The sequence below is a fragment of the Sorex araneus genome, chromosome 11 (genome assembly GCF_027595985.1).
Source record: "Sorex araneus isolate mSorAra2 chromosome 11, mSorAra2.pri, whole genome shotgun sequence".
NCBI classification, from domain to species: domain Eukaryota; kingdom Metazoa; phylum Chordata; class Mammalia; order Eulipotyphla; family Soricidae; genus Sorex; species Sorex araneus.
This window is the reverse complement of record NC_073312.1, coordinates 14,820,791-14,844,625: the sequence shown is the minus strand read 5'-3', so window position 1 is coordinate 14,844,625 and position 23,835 is coordinate 14,820,791. Positions and strand designations below refer to the sequence as shown.

General features: G+C 45.8%; 1 protein-coding gene across 3 annotated transcripts in view; it reads right to left on the bottom strand.

Moving 5' to 3' along the window:
- GPAM (glycerol-3-phosphate acyltransferase, mitochondrial) overlaps positions 1 to 21,410 on the bottom strand; it is a 61,392-nt gene extending 39,982 nt beyond the window's left edge. The window contains exon 1 of one of the 3 annotated variants that reach the window (XM_055118809.1): positions 21,098 to 21,410. The gene's annotated coding sequence lies outside the window, so the exon portion shown is untranslated. The remainder of the gene's footprint in view (positions 1 to 21,097) is intronic. The other 2 variants (XM_055118805.1, XM_055118808.1) reach the window with 2 other exon arrangements.
- Between the last annotated feature and the right edge of the window lie 2,425 nt (positions 21,411 to 23,835).

Here is a 23,835-nt window from a genome sequence, read left to right as displayed (position 1 = left end):
CAAGTACCTTGTTATGAGTATAGCAATGAAGGAGATGCCACAAAGACTTCTCTCTTAGAGCATATAGGCCAAGGAGACACATACAACTCCAGTTTAATGATTGTTTCCAAAAAGTTTCTCAAACTAACAATCAAGTTGATTAGTCCACGGCTTTGAAATTTTGTGACTTTCTAGATTTGGGGCAGGTACTGAGACCTGCTTATCTCTTCTTTCCCACTTACTGGCTATCAAGAGCCTGCTTTTGTTCAGAGTGCTCTCTTGTATAGTCCTAAAGGAAGAATGAATTTGTGGTCATCTTGTTCTCTAGTTGAATTAATTGTCCCTGCAGCCTTATGGTCCTACCTGCTCTGGGAATGAAATCTGAAGTCAAACTTGTGGATTTCTGGAACATTTTCGCCCACACCCATTTGCTGTGGATATTAAGATACCTTAAGCTTCAAAACCAGGAAGCAAAGGCCAGGGAGAAATCTCAAAGGGCTGGAGCACATTCTTGCATGCTTAGGTTCCTGAGTTCAATTCCCAGCACCACACAGCCTCCTGCGAACCACTGGAGTAATCCTGGTGGGATCACAGCGACAGACCTGACACAGAATCACCTGCCTCAGTTAGTCAAGCACTGGCAGATGTGACCCCCCTAGTATCCTCCTTGCTTAAGAGATCTCCCAAAAAAAATAAATTTAAAGAAATAAATTCTACTCAGCACACACCTCAAAATATTCCTGGATTTTGTTACACTTCTATCTATCTAAACCAGTATACTCTGTGTTCTGTTACTTACAGACAGATGTATCCTTGACTCAGGTTTTTGAGCCCAGATCTGGGTGCTAGAGTAATTCTAGCCTGTATGAAGAGAATAGAATCCCTCTGACTCACTTTTCACGTTGTGGCAGAACGATGGCTTGGATTTGACTGAAAATCATTCCATCCATAGAATAAGCTGGAAACGTTAAATAAACCAAGCAAGAGGCATTCAGGCTCCTAGGAGCTGTGGCTTGGCATCTCCTACTGGATGGACTACAAGACAAGGCTCTGATCCCTCCCACCCCTAGGAGCAAGACTGGCAGGAAGTAGGTTGTCTCCCAGGCTGCCAACCATTGGCTGGCCCTTGGGGCAGGGCTTGTTATGTCTGGATAACTAGTAGAGCAGGAAAATTAAGAAATTAGCTTGTAAGATTTTATTTTTGACAACTATTAGCTCATCCTTAAGAAATGAAACGTGTTTCCTCCTTCTTCCAGGATATCAAGACTTTATAATTTTATGTCCTGGGGTTTCCAAGACCCTTAATTAAGGAAAGTTAAGAAATTTCCTGAGAAACTATTGTCTATTGTAGAGATTGTAAACAACCTCTGCTATTGGAAAGAGAGACAGAGAGAGAGAGCGAGAGAGAGAGAGAGAGAGAGAGAGAGAGAGAGAGAGAGAGAGAGAGAGAGAGAGAGATTATTAACTAAGTTTGGTCACCAGGAAGACAAAAACTCAAGGGGTCTTATATTTCCTGTGGAGTAAAACTGGGTTGTGTGGAAAGGAGAGGCTGTGAGAGGAGCCAGGGGAGGCCCGTACAGCTGAGGGGCTAGTGGCGGAGGGTTCTGATGACGGTTGTGATGCATCCTTAGAGGAGGTGACTGATGTTCAGAAGGAGAATGCCAGTAAGAAGACAGTAAGGAGTGAAATTCTAGAATTTTGGTAGTTTCCACAAAAGTCCATTGCCAAGAATTTTGTGGAGGAAGTGGAGTTTTAGGCCATAAAAGGACCAAAGTAAAGAGAAACAGTGAAGGAAACCCGCTGAAATGGCCATCCCCTCAGCTTTCAGTCTGTATGACACAAGAGCCAAGGTGAGAGAGATGATAGGATTGCCCCAGATGATCACTATTGGACCTCTGGAACCCAGTCAAGAATCACTGGAGACAGATTAAGTCAACATTTACTCATTCATAACATCCCAACTGAAGTCCACTTTGGGCCACAAATCTCTTTGAGACCCCGGGGATACACCTTTAGCGTTACATCACATCCCTTAGAAGAGAAACAGTCTCTTGGGCCTGTGCAGGGAAGGATGAACAAAAGACAAAGCAAATAAAATCACCACATGTGTGGAAAGTGTGAAGAAGGATGCAAACTGCCTCTGACACAGAAAATTCCAGAGGTGAAGCCACAAGAGAAGGGAACCAGAGAGGGAACCCCTCAGGCACAGCAGCGCCACTGAGGCTGGAGTCTGAAGAGGTCCTGGCAGTGAAAGGAACCTACCAGAGACCTTGCCAAGTCTAGAGAATGTACTAGGCAGAGCCCTTAGGGTGGGCGGGTGGAGCTTGGCAAGGATGATTGAATGGAGGCTTGCTGGGCTGGACAGGAGAAAGGAAGGGTCAGGGTGGCAGGGACGGAGAACTCAGAGGACCCAGATCAAGCAGGGCCTTTTCAGCCTGAGTAAGAATTTTGGAAAATTAAAAAATAAAAGTGAGCCATGTGTGATCAGCATCTCGAAGGAAGTCATACAACCTTTACCATGAAGGTCAGAGAAATAGGAGTCGGAACTGCAGCTTGATTCGGGACCAAATTTAGGAACTTGGTCAGCCTGGAAGGGGAGGTATGAGCTGTGATTTGAGAGAAGGCTTCCCTGCAAATCACCAGTTTTTTTGGAAATAGATGACCCACCATGCTTTGTGGAGCTGAGCTACAGGTCAAAAACAAGGCATGTGTCAAGGGGAAGGGGATACCAAATGAGCTGGGGTATGTGTGTGTCCAGCCTCACCCATCACTTTTCTGCTATGGGATAACTTGCTATCAGATTCTGGGTGCTGCTAGCCTGTAGAGCAAGTTTAGGCTCTCGCTATAAGGATCAGGCCTTTACCCAACTTTCACAATCACAGGCTCTTCTGAGGTTAGTCTGGGCTAGCCTCACCACCCCATCTCCTCCCTCTCATCCTTCCTCACTCCGGCTCTGATCACTGTTATTTCTACAGACCTGGATAATTTATCTTAGCATCTTTGGCTGGCTCAAGACCCTTTATTATTCTTACTCCATAATCCTTTCTTAGTAGGCAGGGACCTAGGAGTCTAGTTTCTTCCCACATCATAATCCAATGCTAACTTGGCCATTTTATTTTCTAAATTGCTGGCCCATCATTCCTGTATGGCCCTCTCTACCGGACAATCCTCATCCAGGCCTCCATCAGCTTCCCTGGGTGGTACCAACTTACTCCCTAGACCCTCATGTCTGTGTTGCCCCCTAACACCCTTCAAAACTACCCACAGATCCAGAATGAACATAGTAAAATGCAACACAGAGCACGTCGGATATCCCTACTTCTTGACCTGATCTTCACTCCAGCTAATTAAAATTCCTTCTATTATTCTGTACAGTTTTAAAAGTAGAGCCTAATAACAGCCATTAATACCTGACTCTGTCTGTTCCTGCTAACCTCAGCATCCCCATCTCGTCCCTCATATCCTTTCTCACTCCAGCTCTAGCCATGACTGTGACTTCCAGCTCACTGCCTTTTCCTTACATACTTTCCTTCCTATGCCAGTGGGCCTCCCCAACAATTCCCATTTTTCTTTCCAGTTTGGGCTTTCTAATATAGCTCATTTCTGCTTCTGCATGAGAACGTTCTTGGCCCTCTTATGAGAAGCACCTTGCTTCTCTTCCACTGGATTCACTATAATTGAATGGGGAAATTATAGAATTAGTCATTTAATATCTGCCTTTCCATCTTAAATGTCATTCTTGACTTCTCTCACTTATTTATCTCTATCCCCACAAAGCAGTACCTTGTCCAGAACACATGTTCACCATCTCTTTCGTTAATGTCTAAACCTAAGACATAATTGATTACCAAAGTAATAAAGGAGAATGTGAATGTCAACAGCTCTGAACAAGGAGATCTTTGGGTCTGCAAGTTTAGATATATTAAGTGTAGAGTTTGAGTGATGGGGACTGTGCTCCTATACTCAAACCCAACCCAACTGATCCAGCATTGGGGTTCTAAATGAAAATGGGATACAGCACTCCACCATGCACAGAGAAGCTAAGGCTGGAAGGCAACTCCTCAGAAGCCCAAGACACTGGAAGAAATTTCAAAATACTTGCAAAGGAAATCAAGACATATCTGTAAACAAACTATTCTCAATATTCTTGGAATCAGTCTTTGTCAGAAAGAAAAAAATTCCCAAAGATGATGAGTAGGAGAATTACATTTGCCTTTATTCTTTTTCAAATGTGTTCAAAGTCAACTAGTACTTCACAAATTAAATCTAATCGAGAAGATCAATCTAAGTTCAACTCAAACTTTTTCTTAAAAGCTTTTAAAGAAACTAATTTTGTTGTTGTGGGGGGCATAGAATTTCTAGGATTTCCTTTTATAAAATGTATTCTGCTGTGTATTCTAAGCATATTCCCATAACTAACTTGACCTTTTAATTTAAATATTCTCAAAAGATGGGATTCCAAAATTATGAAGTTTATCACAATCAGTCTACAAGTTATGTAGTTCAAAATTACATAACTTACCTGGTATGAAGCAAAAACTAATTTATGATACAATATGGGAGTTTTGACGATATTTAAATTTTTTTTGCAATGGGCTGGAGCGATAGCATAGCGGGTAGGGCATTTGCTTTGCACGCGGCCAACCCACGTTCAAATCCCAGCATCCCATATGGTCCCGAGTACCACCAGGAGTAATTCCTGAGTGCAGAGCCAGGAGTAACCCCTGTGCATCGCTGGGTGTGACCCAAAAAACAAAACTAAATAAGTAATAAAAAAATTTTGGCAGTGACTCAAATGTGCAAGTAAGATGTTAGAGATTAGGCTTTCCAGAAAACAGACCAGGCAGCAACACTTGCCACCATCTCCACCTTGTTCTATTACTGAGTCCAACCTTTCTCAGAGACAGGGTGACTTACACCCCCTTTATGTTGCAGATTTATATATACTTATTCAATTTTAGAGGAAATACCCCAATAGTGTCCAGTGAGAGTCAATCCTGGTGATAACCAGCCAATAGGGCCAGTGGATCAGTGTGTGCTGAGATGCAAAAGTGTGGAGCTTCTGCATGTGAGGCTGGCTTCCAAGTCATGGAGCAATAAAGGCAGCTCAGATAGAGAACGGACCACCAGGTATGGGGTATTGGAAGGCTTGCTCGGGATGAGAGATACGTGCTGAAAGTAGACTACAGACTGAATGATGGCAATTCAATACCTCTATTGCAAACCACAACACCCATAAGGAGAGACAGCAAAAGGGAATGCCCTGCCACAGAGGTGGAGGAAGCGGGGGAAGGGGGAGATTGGTGGGAGGGATACTGGGATCATTGGTGGTAGAAAAAGGGCAGTGGTGAAGGGATAGGTACTCGATCATTGTATGACTGAAATGTAAGCACGAAAGTTTGTAAGTCTGTAAGTGTACCCCACGGTGATTCATTAAAAAAAATTTGGGGGGGGGCCGGAGCCATAGCACAGCGGGTAGGGCGTTTGCCTTGCACTCGGCCGACCCGGGTTCGATCCCCGGCATCCCATATGGTCCCCCAAGCACCGCCAGGAGTAATTCCTGAGTGCAAAGCCAGGAGTAACCCCTGAGCATCGCTGGGTGTGACCCAAAAAGCAAAAAAAAAAAAATTTTAATTGGAGCTTCTAGGATGCTATGGTATAGGTATATGTACCTGGCAGTGTTTGGGGGCCTTTAGGGCTATGCCTGAGATGCTGTGGGGGTGGGTGGGGAGGTGTGTGTGGGGAGAACATAAGGTGCCAGGAACCAAACAGGGATATCTTCCCCTAAAATTTGCTATCTCACCAGCCCCTACTAAGTTATTCATTGTTTCTTTTTTCCAGAGATTCCCAGGTCTACTGCAGAATTTCTATTCTACCTCCATAAATCACTGAAACATAGATGGATAGATATATAAGCAGATAGATAGATCATGCACAAATTTAGAATTACTAGAAATTAATTAGATAAAATTAGTGTTAGATAAAATTAATATTCACAACTTATTTTACTAGGTTACTTTTAAGTACATAGGGGACAGTCCATTTAATTTCTAGACCCCTACTCATTGATTATTGATAAATATAATCTAGGTAGTATATGAATCTTATCTGAAGTCTCATCAATTGATAACATCCTGGAATTAATAAATATTTTAAGCTCTCAGAGATAAGATTTGGTCCATTTTAAGCTCTGTTGGGTTTGGCATGCCCTATGTACACAGTTTTAATTTCCAGTGTTGATGATAATAATGATAACATATATTATTTGATCAGTCACTCAGTCATATAAACCACAATAACTCTTAGGCAAATCCTAATTAAGTAGATCAGTCAGCTGAGTCGCCTATGCATGTGGCCTGCAATCTGCTCTTATTCACAAAACCAGAAGTGGCACATGTAGGAATCCTGTTATTAATGGGGCACGTGCTTCAAGATTACTTACCTGACCATTATTGAGACATGTCCAAAATGATCATTATTCTGAACCACTCATTACAGCTGGACAAACTACATGACCCAAAACTGTGAGGGTCTTGGAATGTGAAATGTAAACTCAACCTATGGCTGTAGACTCTCTGTGCCTCATTTTCCTCAGCTGTAAAACAAAGTTGTTATTCGGACCTGCCCCTGCAGAGTGGTTAAGACTGATTGAAGCATGCCAGGGATAGGACAGAACTGGAAATGTAGTGGGCACAGCAGAGCATTTGCAGTTCTTCTATGGGTGCTGAGCAAAGTTTTCCAACCTGTACAAAGAAAAGCTTCTTGTTAAGTAGCTTTCCCAAAGCATAACATATACTAGATGTATTCAAGAATCTCAGACATCCCCAACACATCTTTCTTTCCTAGTGATATGTTTTCCTTAGATAACTCTGCTACTGATTGAGTCAGGAAAGTTTTACAGTACTTCCTAGCTTTGGGAATCAGGGCATGTTTTAATAATATGATGAAACTGCAGATTCTTCTTTAGGGGGATGGAAAGATCACATGTAAATGTTTGCATTAAATTTTAGGGAGTCGGGGCTGGAGCAATAGTACAGTGGGTAAGGCATTTGCCTTGCACACAGCTGACCAAGGTTCAATCCCCAGCACCCATATGGTCCCTTGAGCACCAACAGAAGTCATTCCTGGGTGCAGAGCCAGGAGTAATCCCTGAGCATCACCGAGTGTGACCCAAAAAGATCAAAAAAGAAACAAGCCAAAAACAAAAACAAAACCATGACTTGTAAGGTAGTCACATTTAGATCTTTTTCCTTGAACAATATCTAAGGCAAGATGAGGCAGAAGCACATAGACACCCTAAAGGAATTGTTCAATAAAGAGTTTTGGGGATAACAAAACTATGAAGGTGGAGAATAAAGAGGAGAACAAGGAGAGAAGAAGTCATCCAAAATGGATAAAGGTAGGTAACCTAAAGGTATACTTTTACATTTCAGTAAGCCAAGTCTGCAGGAAAGCTTTGAAGAGAGCAAGTAATGCCCAGTGGTCATTATTAACAACTCCTGGGTAGGTGGAACAACTGATTGTATCTAAAACTTTCTTTTAGACCTGAAACAGGTAAAAATATTATCACAGAAGCTCTTCACGCCTGCTCAATGGTCCAGACATAAAAGAAATGCTAATTATGGGAACCGAGCTGTGAATTCTGAAGGACTCTTGAGACCAAAAAAAAATTATCTGGTGGTCTTAGGTTGCTGGAAATTTATTAGGGTGTTTTCAAATTACTGTTAACTGATTTTTACCTTAAGTGCTCCCCCTGGAGTTGTTTTAAAGGCTCTTGACAAAGAATGATTTCAAAGGGGTAACGGCATTGGTGGAAGATCTTTGGGGCGAGGCAGAGGTACTGTAAGGCAAAAAGCCCAAGTGAGGTCACTGTGTTCAGCTGGGGCAATGTGATGTGCTTGCCACAACCTAAAGTGCCCTTTTGACTAGGGCTCACTGGGGCTCCTAATCGTCTCCTGTTTCCATCATCACCAATGCCAACCACCAAAGAAGATGAACGTAATTATAACAAGGGTCATAAAATGAGGCCAAGGACTCATTTACATTTCTGTCCCATTATGATCTCAGATTGCATCCCTGCCTCTAAAGTCCAAGCATCTTCTCTAGGCTTTCTCTTATCCCCGCTGACCCCTGCTCCCCCAGTCCTCTACCATTCTCCCCTCCCTCATTCTGCCCTAGTCTCAAGGCCATTGCTCTATTTTTGGACCATCCCAAGCTCAACCCTGGCCAGTGCCTCTGTTTTATGTCCCCCTTCTGCCAGGAACATTCCTTTTTGAGATAATTGCATGGCTGACTCATTCTTACATTTAGGTCTTTGCAACTTTTTGTCCCCTGCCTTGTCACTTATTTTCAGATCCTCCTCTTTTATTTATAGTATCTATCACTCTCTAAAATTATCTTTTGATCTCTCTTAATCCTAGTGTCTATCTTCCACACTGGAATCTGAGCTCCATGAGAGCCAGGCCCTTCTATATTTTGATTATTGCTGTAACCACACAATCCTCTGCCCCCACTGTGACACACATACACACACACACACACTCACACACCATCCAGAATTAGCACAGAGAGTGCATAAGGTAAACATTTTCTGTATAAGGGAGTGAATAATCAGTGATAGCTACTATTTCTTGAGCATTTACTCTGTATCAGGAACAGAACTAAAGGTTTTGTTTGTTTGTTTTTCACACACACTATCTTACTAGATTCTCATACAATCCTGTTAGTTTCCATTAGCTACCATGGTTCCAAGGTCAAAGCTAGCCTTTCACAAACTAGCAAGTGTCAAAGACCTGAATTGAACCTAGGCATGTTAAGCTCCAGCATACTTTTTTCTTCAAAGGGCCAGACTGTCAATAATTAATTTTTGGGTCCAGATGACCTCTCTTGTGACTATGCAATACTGTTGTAGTAAGATAGCAGTCATGGAGAATGCATACACAAATGTAGCTGGATGGATGGGTGCTAACAACACATTTTTATAAAATCGGTGGAAGGAGGATTTGTCCTATATTTTCCCAAATCTTCCTTTAAACCATCATTCTATATACACTATGCTACAAGAGAGGAAGGTGATCTAAAAATAATAAAAGAGTAGAAGTGAAAGCAAATATGTGTTCTGTTCATGATGACATTCTCCAATAAGAAGAAAGCAGCTACTACTGGACAGTATTTTTCCCTTGCACTGCAACACCTCATAGGCTCCCCTGAACCTTGCCAGAATGATTCCTGAGTAAAGAGCCAAAAATGCCCCGAGCACTGCTGGTTAGGGCGCCCCCAATGCACACAAAAATAAATAAAACCGAAAAAAGGGAGCAGATGCATAGTCATTTTAGGAAGGCAAAATAAATGAGAGGTTAAGTAGGAATTGTAATTGTTGACTCAAACTCTTCAATTGGATTATAGCCTTCAATTAAAGTACAGTCAAGTTTAATTCTGATAAGTGATTTCATTTTAACCAAGATTCCATTTATATTGCAATTATACATGATTCCGTATATCTCTTTTTTTTCCTCTAGCAAATGTTGGAGCTATTGGCAAGAGGCTACTGAAATATGTGAGATGAGTTACATGTTTGAACTAGTCTAGAGAAAACTCCTGAAGCCTCACTGGGAAGGCAAACATTATCTGTGCCCAGTTGTTTAGTGAATTAGGATAACTCTTAAAACTGAGTATTAACACTAAAGCTAAAATACTGATACTAACACATCCTAGGAGGTCTGAGCTGGGAGGTAATGGTGGAACTTGGAAAAGGTGGAAGACAGGAGAAAGCCATGGTTTCTATTCTTCTTGGGTAAGAGTCACAGGGCTAATTTCGGTGACAGCCTTAAGCTACGAGGCCTCCTCTCAGTGCTCCATTTCTTCCCAATACTCTACTGTCTCCTGGAACTCTGGTACTCAACTTTTCTCTTGGGTAGCTCTTAGGTCACTAGAAACATGAGACAAAGCATCTACTTCTTCTTGGGAAGAGTTATCTCAGGAAATAGCCTCCAGTCCCTCGGTAAACCCACAGGATTCTTTTTTTAATTATCTTTAATTAGAGAATCACTGTCATGTACAGTTACAAACTTATGAACTTTTGTGTTTGCATTTCACTCATACAGTGATCTTTTACCCACCCCCCCACCAGTGCCCATTCACCTCCACCAATGATCCAGCATCCCTCTCACCACCCTTACCCCTCCCCCACCACTCCACCCTGCCTCTGTGGCAGGGCATTCCCTTTTGTTCTCTCTCCTTTTGGGTGTTGTAGTTTGCAATAGAGGTATTGAGTGGCCTTCATGTTCTCATGTTCGGTCTATAGTTTATTTTCAGTTCGCATCTTCCAACTCAAATGGGTCCTCCCAACATCCTCTATTTGGTGTTTCCTTCTCTCTATGAGCTGCCTTTTCCCCCAGTATGTGAGGCCAGTTTCCAAGCTGTGGGGCAGACCACCTGATCCTTATCTCTACAACTCTTGGGTGTTCGTCTCCCACTCTGTTATTTTATATTCGAGAGATGAGTGCAATCTTTCTATGTCTGTCTCTCTCTTTCTGACTCATTTCACTTCACATGATATTTTCCATGTTGATACACTTACATGCAAATTTCATGACTTCATCTTTTCTAACAGCTGCATAGTATTCCATTGTGTAGATGTACCAAAGTTTCTTTAACCAGTCATCTGTTTTTGGACATTCTGTTTTTTTTCCAGATTGTGGCTATTGTAAACAGTGCTGCAATGAACATGCAAATGCAGATGTCATTTCTACTATACCTTTTTGTCTCTCCAGGATATATTCCCAGGAGTGGTATTGCTGGGTCAAATGGAAGCTCAATTTCTAATTTTTTGAGAATCATCCATGTTGTTTTCCAAAAGGGCTGAACTAGTCGGCATTCCCACCAGCAGTGAAGGAGAGTCTCTTTCTCCCCACATCCATGCCCACACCGGTTGCTTTTGTTCTTTTGGATGAAACCCACAGGATTCTTAACCCACCAGGCACCTGATCTGCAATGAGGGCACAGTTTTCTACACACAGGCTTTAATATTCACCCTGGTTCCAAAGATTCAAGCTTCAGACTCTTCAGACTCTTTTCCTTGCCTCTGGGGCTTCCCTGAAATCCAGTTTTAGCAGGATCTGTGCCTAACTAGAACCTGCCATTGAAGGGCTCAGTGTCCTTTGTGTTGCACCAGCCCAGCAACAGAGCCGGTTTCAGCAAAGATTCCTGTTAGTTTGGTTCCCCAGAATCTAGCATACCCTTGCTATTGCCTGTGAGTAACATTTCCTCTGAGTCCTACCCTGACATTGACTAAAATTTCCCTTGTTACTGTGGAACTAAGGTCATTCTTTTTTTAAAAGATTTTTAAAATTTTATTATTTTTTAAATTTTTTATTAGTGAACCACTGTGGGGTACAGTTACATTTACAAACTTTCGTGCTTGCGTTTCAGTCATACAATGATTGAGTATCCATCCCTCTACCACTAAGGTCATTCTTATCTCCCTAACTGTCCATGCTATATAAATGGTCCCTGGGTCTCAGGAAGGTCCTTAGTAAGTCTGGCTTAACAATTTTCATTGATGTTTAACAAACGTCATAGATTCTGTTTGTTTTGAGGGGGAGGGCCACTCCTGGTGGGTTCAGGGGATATTTCTGGCTCAGTGTTTGGGGGCATTCCTGATAATTAGAAGATCATATAGTGCTCGGAATCAAACCCAGACCTTTTGTTTGCAAAGCATACACTCAGCCCTTTAAGTCATCTCCCCAATCCTGATTTTTCCAAAGGAAAGCAGCTCTTCTGGGTAGAACCAGAATCCAATATAGACATGGAGGGCCTATTCTTTCTCAGTCTTTAAGGAGTTATCCTTCCCCTTAGTTTCATATTTTGATTCTGTTTTTTAATGGGGACTAGGAGCAACAATCTTATTCCTTTTCATTCATCCAAATGTTCATTATATCAAAATGTCTGTTCGATGTGTTATGTTTATTATTATTTATAATTACTATCTAAAAATGACACATGCTATTCACAGAAATGAATTTCTTTGGAGCATTTAAAACAGTTGCACTGGGGCTGGAGCTATAGCACAGCAGGTAGGGCGTTTGCCTTGCATGCGGCTGACCTGAGTTCGATCCCCAGCATCCCATATGGTCCCCCAAGCACTGCCAGGAGTAATTCCTGAGTGCAAAGCCAGAAGTAACCCCTGAGAATCGCTGGGTGTGACCCAAAAAGAAAAAAAAAGAAAACAAGTAAATAAAACAGTTGCACCATATGTTTTCATAGTCCTGTTATTTCATTCTCCCACCTCTCCTCTGAGGAGGGGCCCTTCTTATCGAGGTCACATATTGACAAAGGAGATTCTGAGACATAGTATAAACTCCCAAATATCAGGGAGAGGGGAAGTAATCAGCTTAGATTTTTTTTTTAAAGAAATATTTTATTGAACCACCGTGAAAACAAAAAAAATACAAAGCTTTCAGGTTTAAGTCACAGTCAAATACTGATTAAACCACCATCCCTTCACCAGTGCACCCATTCCACCACCAAGAACCCCAATACACCCCCCTCCCACCCCACCCCCCATCTAAGTAGTAATCAGCTTAGATTTTTAAGATCAGTCCATCATGCCAGTTGGGAGCAGGGTAGGGGGGAGAGGAATAAATTCCAAAAGCATCAGAGCAGTGTTGGCAAAGCTAATGGTTTTCATGACTTTGATAACAATCAAAGATATAATTCTTTCGGACTTGAGGGAGCTAAAGAGGAATGAGTTAATTACTGACAATCTACTATAACTTGGTGCCGAGGTTGAGATGCCTCGATCTAACTCAGTTTCATATACTGAGCATTAAGTTCTGACAACAATGTGTGAAGTTAATGTTTCAGATATTAAATGAAGCTACTAAGAATCCAGGCAGGAATTCCCTTTATACTTTAAAGTCTATGTAGACATCATCTGAGACTAATTCATAGTTTGATGAGATAGATGGCATCCTTTGAATATAATATATAGTATTTTGACTGAAGAACCTAGTACCTAGCATAGAGTAAGCTCTCAATAACAAGAGGAATGACAAATCTTACTGTAGTTTCTTAAATTGGTTCAGGCATCATCCCATCCCATTAGGGTTGGTTTTGCTTCCCAGAGAACATTTGGAAATATCTGGAACTATTTTTCATCAAAAAAAAAAAGAGGTGAGGTGTGCCTCTTGAATCACACAGGACAGGACAGGATGCCACTGAACACCTGTGGGTGCTCAATAACCCCACCAAAACAAAGGAACCATACCCTGATCTTAGTGGTGCCAAGGATGAGATATCCTGATCTAGTTCAGCATGCTTTCAGACATGTGTTGAAAATAATGAGCCAGAAAGATGAGGCAACTTGCCCAGGGCATTAATAGTGGTTTGTGACAAAGTCAAGATGAGAAACATCTTTGGTACCCAGAGACTTATAGAAATGCATGTAGACTGTGAGCTGAGCTACGACCCCATGCCGCCCGGGGACGGGGAAGGCTTTTCTCTCCCAGCGCTTTCTTTCTACAGGGAAGATAGCAGCGGCAGCAGCACCAGCGCCCACGTGGCATGCGCCATTTTCTAGGACTCACAACCCAGAGGTACTCGCTTTGTAGTGACGTGGCATGCAAGAGATCATGGGATGGGGGTGTTACCGGCACGCCCTTGGCCCAGATGAGATCCGGAGCAGCCGTGCAGGACACGGCCCCTCTGCTCCTTAAAGACTATGATCCGGGAGGTTCTACTAACCCATTTTGGCACTCAGAGACTTATAGAAATGCATCTAGAGTGTAAACTGAGCTAAAACAACAGAAATCCAAAACCGCGTGGCCGCAACAGCTCCTATAATCTTCATTCTCAGCCATGGAAAACAAACTATCAAATGATGCCTTTTCAGCAGGTTTGATTGTTGGGGGAAAATTCCGAATAATAATAGTCAGTTCTCTGTTGAAAATATTGAATGTATCCAAAGTACAGAGAGAATAAAGTGAAGATCATTGGCCACTCAGTTGCGGGGGAGTGGGGGAGATTAGGGTGGAAGGGGGTCTATAGGGTTCTTGGTGGGGGAACAGGGGCACTGGTGAAGGGATGGGGGGCTGATCATTATATGACTGAGACTTAAACCTTAAAACTTTGTAACTTTTGTCACGGTGATTCAATAAAATAAAATATTAAAAAAAAGATGAGAAACATCCCCTGGAGACTTGTACATGTTCTTACAGATCTTAAGCAATTGACCAGTCATACTGCTGCCATAAGGACAAATTCTGTGAAATAGATCAGCGAAGCAAACCAAATACAATTATACCAACTCAAGTGGAATAGGCATGCGGTTTCACAGTTTGCAGTTCCAAAATCAGCATCACTCCCTGAACAGACATCTAGGAGAGGTTCCAAAGCCCTAGTAGACCAAGACTGGGACACAGAGTACTCACCTACAGTCCTTTCCCCCCTTTCACTCTCCCACTCCCATGTGTTCCTTTCTTTGGGGTGCAGACAAAAACAAAGTGATCCAGGGGAAGAAGAAATTTTCTTTTAATAATTAAATAGGCAAGTTAAAAATAGTGATGATGAAAGGCTCATATCAGTTCAAGGTGGAAGCTGCCAGAAACTAATTCTCTCCAAAATATATTAGTCATTTTCATTATTTGTGTCACCAGCAATTTTTAAGATTTCTCTGCCAAGACAGACTGGAGTGATAGCACAGCAGGTAGGGCGTTTGCCTTGCACATGGGCGACCCGGGTTCGATTCCTCTGTCCCTCTCGGAGAGTCCAGCAAGCTACCGAGAATATCCCACCCACACAGCAGAGCCTGGCAAGCTACCCATGGCATATGTGATATGCCAAAAACAGTAACAAGTCTCACAATGGCGACATACTGATGCCCGCTCGAGCAAACTGATGAACAGTGGGATGACAGTGCTACAGTGCTCTGCCAAGACATAAGTTGGGTCCTAAAGGAGAGAAAGACAGCAGAAGAAAGGGCTATCCACAAATACTACACACACACACATGCGCGTGCGCACTCACACACACACACACACAATATCCTTGACCTCAAGAGATGCTTGGTCCAAACATTAGTCTTCTTTGCAATGAATGGCCCTCACAACAGTCACATGGGAAAAAATCCCTACTCACTGTAGGGGCCTACGCAAAACGTGACTCACTTGTTTTCTACAATATTTAACACAGAAACATTCAGTGGCAGCCCAAAAGTTGCAATTTTGGAATCAGACCTGCTTGATGGACATTTTCTTCTATCTATGAAGCTCTGTGGGGAAACTTCCAATGCCCTGAACCATATCTAAAAGGGCAGAATAACTCAATGCAATGCGAAACTTGGGGTAACCAAAAGAGATCTGAGCCCAGCTGCCCCACCCTAAGCTGAAGAATCGAGAGCCCCTATAAAGGTGCCTCTAGACAGCAGACTTGCGTCTATTCTAACAGTGTCTAAGGTACACCTCAGTGAAAGTTGAAGATCTGGGTTACCAACTCTGAAGATCAACTTTATTCCTGAATTTTCAATGAAAAATTAAACATCTTGATAACCCTGGGTACTAATGGCTTTTATTTCCATTGCAACTGCTTTCTGAGACGGATAATTCCCCTTTAGATTTTTATGAGTTTGGCCCAGAAATTAGATACTCACGTCATTAAACATACAGGAGCCTGGGACACCAAGAAAACAGTAGCCCCTATTTAAGGATTTGGCTATCACACTCAGCTAAGTGTCTTGGGGGAGTGGGTGGAATTGGAACATATCAGCTGGGTCACTTTGCTACATGAAACTCAATGCTAAGAGAGACACTCCTTGGGCACCTGTTTGGACATGGACAAGGGTGTTAACCTTGGTGACAAACAGCTTGTTGGGCAGCGCTTCCAGTCTTGGAGCCCTCAGAAGGAAAGAAATAAAGCAATTCAATGTTTTCCGTTCTCCCCATGCCTGATAATAAAATTAAACTCAACCAAGATTGACAAGCTACTAAATGCTAGAAGGAGGGTTTAATCTTGCAACAAACAGGAAGGACAGATTCTCAAAAGAAAAAGAAGTTTCACACTCCTCACCCTATGAAAGGCTTGCAACTTTGTCCTTAGTTCTGAGGTCACCCTCTGCAGGAAATACATCTCAGACCCAGGGCCAATTTGCAGCCTGATATGGGGGTGCTGTGCATGAGCACCCGAGAAACCTGCCCAGCAGGGTCTTAGGGTTGAGATCCAGCCTCAGTGGAGAAGGTTTTGCGGGACAAAGAGGCATCAGGAGGGGTGCTAGGGTGGGCTTGGAGGGGACCAGTGCTGCCCAGAGAATAAACGGCAGTGCCCTGGGTGCCACTCGGCACGCTGTAGAACAGCATCAAATTGTTTGTTTAATTACCCATCTCATCCACTGGGCTTTGAGTTCCTTGAGAGCAGTTGACTGTGCCTGGTTGCCCGGTCACGGAGCTCATTAAACGTGGAGCAGGCAGGGGTGATAGAGGAAGGTGGGAGCGTGGGAGAGAGAAGGGCACATCATCAAGGACCCGGGGCTGCCTTACCAACCCGTACAGCCTCAGGACTCTACAAGGCACATTCTTTGATCTAGTCACACTGGCCAATTCTGTGGGTGTAGGGGAGGGGGCCCCAGCACCCTCCTACCCTGCGAGCTCATCCCGAGCATCATCCCACACGATAATTAAAATGCGCCCCAGAGGGAGTGTGGTGGTGGTCAGGTGCCACGGGACCTCAGAGCGGAGGCTCAGCTCCTCTCCCCCGGCCCCTGGGGCTCTCTGGCAGGGCCCCGGGCTGGGCGTGTGGAGCAGCCAGCATCCTGCCTGCCTGCTGTTTGATCCTCACCACGCGGAGCCTCCCCAAGTTCCCATGGCCAAGTCCAAGAAGAGCTCCCCAGGGTTTCAGTTTTCCCAGGCTCTTGTTTCTCACAGTCAATTTCCGGAATTGACTCAGAACACTGTCCACCCTGTTACTGGCAGCCCAGTGCCAAGGTCCACAGCCACCTGCTTTCCCCCACAAGCTAGAGTAAATGCAGCCCAAGGGGAGAAGGAGGTCGGGATGTCACTTTCTTTTAAGACTCATTGGTGAACTGCCTCCGGGTGCCAGTTAAGCACATTAATGGCCATGATTCAGAGACTCACCAGTGAATCTCGGAACCAAGGGGCTCTTTGCAGAGATGCCTCTGGACCTTGCACCGGACCAATTTCAACAGGGTGCCTCAGATGGGAGCAGGCTTCATCCCCTCCAACTGCCCCCTGTGAACCCCGGCAGCTGCAAGCTTCCAGAGCCAATGAAAAACCCAGGTACGCAGGACCAGTGACTGCACACTCCAGGCCTCAAGGGATCAGGGACAGGCTGCTCCTTCCCATCTCCCCACCCTTACGGGGTCCTGGCTGCCACGCCCACAAACTGCTTCCGGGTGCCATTTAAGTGCATGTATGACCAAGATCCAGAGACTCGCAAATGAATCTCAGAACTGAGAAGCTCAATGCAGAGATGCCTCTGGGCCCTAGTTATTTAAAATTTTAAAATTCCAGGAGTGCACAGCCACTCTTGCAGCCACTTAGCATCTCATGCTCTTCATAACAAACAATACAAAATAAATTATCTAGCATCTGCCTATCGGGTGGTGGGAAAATTCAAAATAATGCTGGCAGGAAAGTGTGGGATAATGGTGGTGGGATTGGTGTTCAAGTATTGAATATAATCCATTATTGTGAACAACCTTATGGAAATAAAATTTTAAAAAGGAAAATATATAAGACTCTTTGTGGGAGGAGGGGAGCCAACCTGATTCTGGCAGGATGCTGAAGCCACTACACAGAGCCAGTCTCAGCAATGCGTCCTGCCAGCCCCACGGGGTACTGGACGGAAGCCAGGGGCACAGCTCAGTAAGCAAATGCAGTGAGCACGGGGGAGCTGTCCCCTTAACCCCCGAAACTCAAAACCCCCAGGATCAAGGATGCAGTGTTTTCCTTCCTGCTGACCCAGCAGGACCACCACATGGGAGCCCAATCACGGCAGCTAGTGGGGGGATAGAGGGGAAGGTATCACTTGGGTGGCAACAAGCAGGTCTGTGGGCTCTGACCTGAAAGGTGGCAAACAAACATCCCGCGTGTACATCCTGATGGTTTGTTCCTGGGATCTCTGGGGGATGGGGATTTGCTTTGGGGATACAGCCTGCTACTCAACAATCTTCAGATATGAACTTGGTGTTTACTGTATTATTTATTACATTGATTCTCTGCCCCTCTATCAATATTCAATCTTCCCTGACTCCCTACCAACTACGTTTCGATCCTGAGTGCAAGTAAAGACATGATGTGCCGTGGTGGGTCTTTGCATCTAGAGTGCTCCCCCCTCAAGCCTCACTGTCTCCGGAAAGAGCCCACTAAACCCCCAAAACCAGAAAACAAAAGTCGGGGATGTATGAGTGGGTTCACAGGTGGCTGCAGGTGCAATGAGCCCGGGGGGGGGGGGGGCAAGAAACTGTGGAGAGAGAATTGCTGTGTCCCTGGCGGTCAGAGGGACAGGCTCCCCCCCGCACCGAGGATGGTTGAGGAAGACTTCAAGAGGCCAACAACCCCTGAGATGCATCATTTCCTCTCATCACTCTCTGCAGCCTTGGCCTTCCTGTCACCCCTAGAGCTTCTGGCTGTGTCTGGAAAAAATGCTAAGCAGCTTCTCGCAAGAGCTATCACCTGTGTAAACTCTGGACAGAGCACTCACAAGAGAGGCCTTGTGCCATGCAGATGGAACATAGTGCTCTTGAGACGTGGGCTGCGGGGAGCATGTGGGTGGAGTTCCTGGGAGTAGCCATGGGCGGCCAAGGAGACAATGCCTGACCCCCCCCCCCAGCCCCAACCACCCGAAGCAGACTACTTCCCTTCCAGCCGGCTCCTGCATGGAATTTCACCCCAGGGAACACCCACTCTCCGCCCTTCCACCATCAGGTGGAACATCCCGGACAGGTAGGAACTGGGGGAGGGAGGAAGAAAGATGTGTTCCCTTCCCAGTCTGAAGGGTTTCCTTCTGATAGGAGTCGCCCAGAGGGGCGAGGGTGCTGGGGTCCAGCTGGGGCACAAGGAAGGCATTCCTGAGAGAAATCAGGGCACTGGGAGGCTCAACAGGCTCAGTATCCCTCCCCAAGCCAGGGTTCAGCCTCCTCCAGCAGGGGAGACAGCTGAGGGAGAAGCCCACTGGCCCGAGTCGAGGCTACCTCGACTTCACCCTACTACTTACTCTGGAGCCAGGGACTCTCGAATGCCAGGGATGGGCATCTTGGTAATGAGAAAAGCTCAGTCTCCCCTTCCCTGTAGGCTGCATAACACTGGTCTGTCCTTGCTCCTCCCACAGGGAGCTTAGGCTTATTGAGTGACTCCCACCACAGTGCTCCCGACACATACCCCATTCCATCAGAGCACTCCTAATCTTATATTGCTTTTCTCAGTGGTACTGGGAGGCCTATTCGGGGCTGCAGATGGAACCGGGGTGGACGGCAGATGCTTTAACCTCTGTGTATCTCTCCAACTTTAAAATCAGCCTTTCTTGACTCCCCAACCCCAAATAGATAGGCCTCCTTTCTTTTCCTGTCATCATGGATAGGAATAGTATGTGTGAGTGTGAGTGAGTGTGTGTGTATGTGTGTATCTGTGTACAATGCACAAGCCCTCCCCCGACCGCTGTGATTCTATGCACTGCCTCTCAGCGCTATTCAGCTGTGATGAGTTCTGGGAGCTTTTCCCAGCCCACCCCTGCTAAATTCCAGAGCCAGACACAGACCATTCTTAAAGTTACTCACTGGGAAAATATTATGTCCATTTCACAGAGGAAGAAAGTGGAGCTCAGACTATCTAATTAACACAGGGCAAAGGAGCAACATTCCCAGTTGGGCTGAGGGGGCCTCCTCCCTTGCTGCCTGATTTTTTTTTTTTTGACAAAGACCCTCAGAACAGAGACTCCTGGAAGTTGAGGACCTTGGTTTAGGCATTTGCAGCTATGGTGTTCTCGGGTTTTCACTCACAAAGAGGAGGGTCCCTCTCGGTACTTCCAGCAAGCTCGCACCCTGGTCAAGTCAGGTTGTAGACAAGAGCCCTGGAAGAGGGGTTGACACTAAAAGCCCCCCAAAGGTGAGGGGGGGCCCCACTCCTCCGCACCTAGAAAGGGATGCAGGAGGCAAAAGTATTTGCCTGATGAAAAATTTGAGGGAACTCACCGCTAGGATGCAGTGAGCCCAGAGCCAAGGGGGCTGAGCACAAAGGTACAGGAAGGACATAGGCCTGGCAGCCACAAGCAGGAGAAACGGGTCTCAGCCAGGTAAAGTTAGTGAGGGGACCTGAGCTAGCCTTGGGCTGTCCCTCCCACCCACAGGCTCTCCTCTACGAGGGACTGCAGACCCTGCTCCACCACATGGATAAGAAATGAAAAGCACCGGGGACCCCACTCAACACCATGCCCTGCCAGGCCTCAGCCATTGCCCATGTCCCAAGCACGGCTGGAGCCTCTCAGCATCGAGGGGGCATGTCCGGCCGTGCCCTCTTGCCAGGCTGAGTGGAGGGGTCGAGCAGGCAGGAACCTGCCTGACCTGGGAGTCCAGGAGTGACTCTGCCACCTACTGGGTTAACTTGGCCTTTACCTTCCTCATCTGGGAACTGGGGTGGCACTCACCTCACCAGTTGGCTCTGAGGACCCAGGGAGTGTGTGAGGCCCTGAGAACACTGCCAGTGGGAATAGGGACCCCCGCCAACACCCCCCCCAATACACACACATGCCACCACCAGTAGCATCAGCCATCACTACTTTGAGTGGTTCTTTAGGGCCCAGAAACCTGTCCGATTGGCAGGTGCCATCCTGCACAGAGCTGCTTGTTAACTGGAAGTGAAGGATCAGGAGGACCCCAGGAGTAACTTCAGGGGAAGCCCACAGGCAGATGGGAAGGATATGAGGTCAGAGAATGGACCCCTCTCTTCCAGCTGCAAACATACACCTCTCCACAGGACCCTAGAATTCATCCTTTTCTTTTCTCTGGCTTCCGGTCCCCCAGTCTCTGCCTTCCCACTTTCGGTGCTGCCTCTAATATCACAACACTCTTAAAAATGAGAAACCCATCCCTCGCATGCCCTCCCCCCTTTAATACCTGTATCCTTGACTCTGATGTTTGAGAAGTTATTTCCAAGCAGTTGATGAAGCAACAGAGATGAACTCTGAAGAAGGTGGTCTGGACGGCATCCAGGGGAATAAAAAACTGAGTCCCGACTCCTTCTTGAGACTGTTGGCAGGACCCGGGGCTGGAGACTGGATGCTCGACAGTAACCTCAGCAAAAGTACCTTGGCAGCCACCAATCCTCCCAGCACAGCTTGGACGCACCACCAGAGGAGGAAGCCTTTTTAATCAAATGATAAATAATCAGTCTGAGATAAGTCCTGCTAGGCTGAGCTGGACCGGCCAATCACAGGCTTCCTGACAACAAACCACAAGGACAAACAGACCCGGCTTCAGGAGTGAGTTTCAAGGCTTGTTATAATTTAATGATGCTGTGGGTGGTGTCTTCTTGGCTGTGCCTGGAGGGGATTATCTAACTGAGGAGTGAAGTTCCCGCCTCAGAAACCTTCCTCCGTGGAAGTGGCTGGTACCGGGATCGCAACTGACCCATCTGAGTGATGACGGGGCACACAGCCTCCCTCCCTCGTGGGCCAGAGTTCTTTCTCACTGCTGGAGCCAACATGGGTCGCTCTGAGAGGGTCCCGGGCCATAGGAAAAACTCTCAGGCCTTGAAGAGTTGGTGAAAACTCCGCTACTCTCGTCTGCTGGAGATGCTTTCGTGCTTTTGCTGAGCTCCTGAAGCGCAGTGACCATGAACTTCTCTATTCTTTGGCTTTCTTCCCTTGCCAATGCTGTCCGGAGGCCACAGAGGGGTAAGGGAAGCCTAAGAGCAAAGCTTGACCCGACAACTTCCCAGCCCTGTGAGTCTGAACACATCACATAACCTCTTCCTGGTCAAATTGCTATAGAGATTAATTGGTTGGGGGGGGGGGCCTCCGCTGGATTTCTAGATGGTTATTATGGGTCTGGAGGAGGGAATGTAAACAAACGGTCTTGTTATACAAGAGCCCAATATTTAAGGAATTTAAAGGAAAGCCCTTTGTTGTCTTCATCCTAGTGAGTTATTGGGACAGTTCAGCAATCCCAAAAGACCCCTTTACCCTTTGTTACAACCCCCAACCTTCCCCCAGCCGCCGTTATTGACTCATTACATTTTTATTTCGCGTTCAGAGGCGGGAGTAATCACTGGGCTCTCCAAGCACCCATGAGGATGTGCTAAGGAGGAGGCAGGGGGGGTGGGGGGTTGGGAGTCCTGGGTGCAGCCAACGACAGGGGCGCCTCCTGCAGGGCTGGGCTTTGCCCAAAGGGCAGAAGGCAAAGAAGCAGTTCTAGTGGGAGCCATGCCTTCTCCAAGGGAACTGGCAGCAGTGGGGTGAGGGGGCCAAGGAATGGTTATATCCCTGTTCATTTCTAAAAAATAAATTAATGAATTAAAGGGCAGAAAGACAGTTAAGCTGGTCAAGTGCAGGCTTTGCATGTGGAGGCCTTTGCTAGTCCCTCGAAGCATGCAGTTCCCTGAGACCTACAGAAGCACACCCCGCCCCCTCCTCCCAAGAATGGAGCTGAAAATATTCCTGAGGGGGTGGCCTCAATGCAGGGGGTGGCCCCCAAACTAGAAAGTGAAAAGAATCGCTTAAGATACAGCTCACTCACCATCTAATCCACCCCTTTAATGCATCTGATTGGCGCGATTCTAGTAGAGGCCCGCCCACAGAACGCCCTTTTTATTTGCCTTGACTCCCCTCACCCATCCCCCACTTCGGCGGAGGCAGCCACCCCAACACTCCATGTCCTACAAAGTCTGGCCTATCCTGGACACTTCCTTTAAGGACCTCCCCCCACCCCCCACCCCCCTCCCCCCCGCAGATCCCGTGACAGACTTCTTTCATTTTGCGGGATGTCTTCGTGGTTCTCTTCATGCCTTTTTAGTACAAAAATCCCATCCTGAGACTCTCTCACAACTCATCCCACTGATAGACATTTATATTGTTCTCACTCGCTTGCTGTTAGGAAAATGATGCAAGGTGTGGGCCTTTGTATAGAAGCCTCCACTCCTGTTTTTCTCCAGTTACAACCCCCTACAGGGAAGCAAGCTGGAAGCCCAGCCACTAGCCAAAAAAGAGAATGAAGCTCTGATGGCTTCTCTCCAGACAGATGTCAGATTCTCAGGGCAGACCCTGGGTCCGCTGCATGCACAGAGCTGTGCAGTACAATGCAGCACTGCACAGTCTCTCCCAGGGAGTTATGGCCATGAGGGCGGCATTCTTTTGATTGCCATTTTCAAGATGAGGTCACCGCAAATCAGAAAGGATGAGTAATTTGCCAAAGATTCCTGGGCCAAACTCTGTAGCCAAAATGAAGAGCTGTATTCTTTCCACTCCAGCTTTTCACCCATAGAACAAGTCTTCGTTCTTCTCGGCTATTTACACGCAGCTTCCAGGATGTGTCGTTCAAGGAGAGAGAGAGAGAAAAAAAAAATGAAGAAGAAATTAAAGAGGACTTCACCATTATTTATGGAGAAAATAGCCATTAGTCCCACAAAGAGTTGTTATTGTCTGCCTTTGAAAGACTGGCACCTAAGATTCAGATTCATTTTGCATCTAAAGGCACAGAGCTTGCCAGCCAACCATTAAGGTTTGAAAGGCAGGTAGGTGACTCAAAAATACAAATTAGGTCAGATTCTTTTTCCCAGCATCACACAGAGCAGAAAGGGGCGGGGGGGGGGGGAAGGGTGACATTGGAAAGAGAACTGCAGGCAGGGGTGGCCTGGG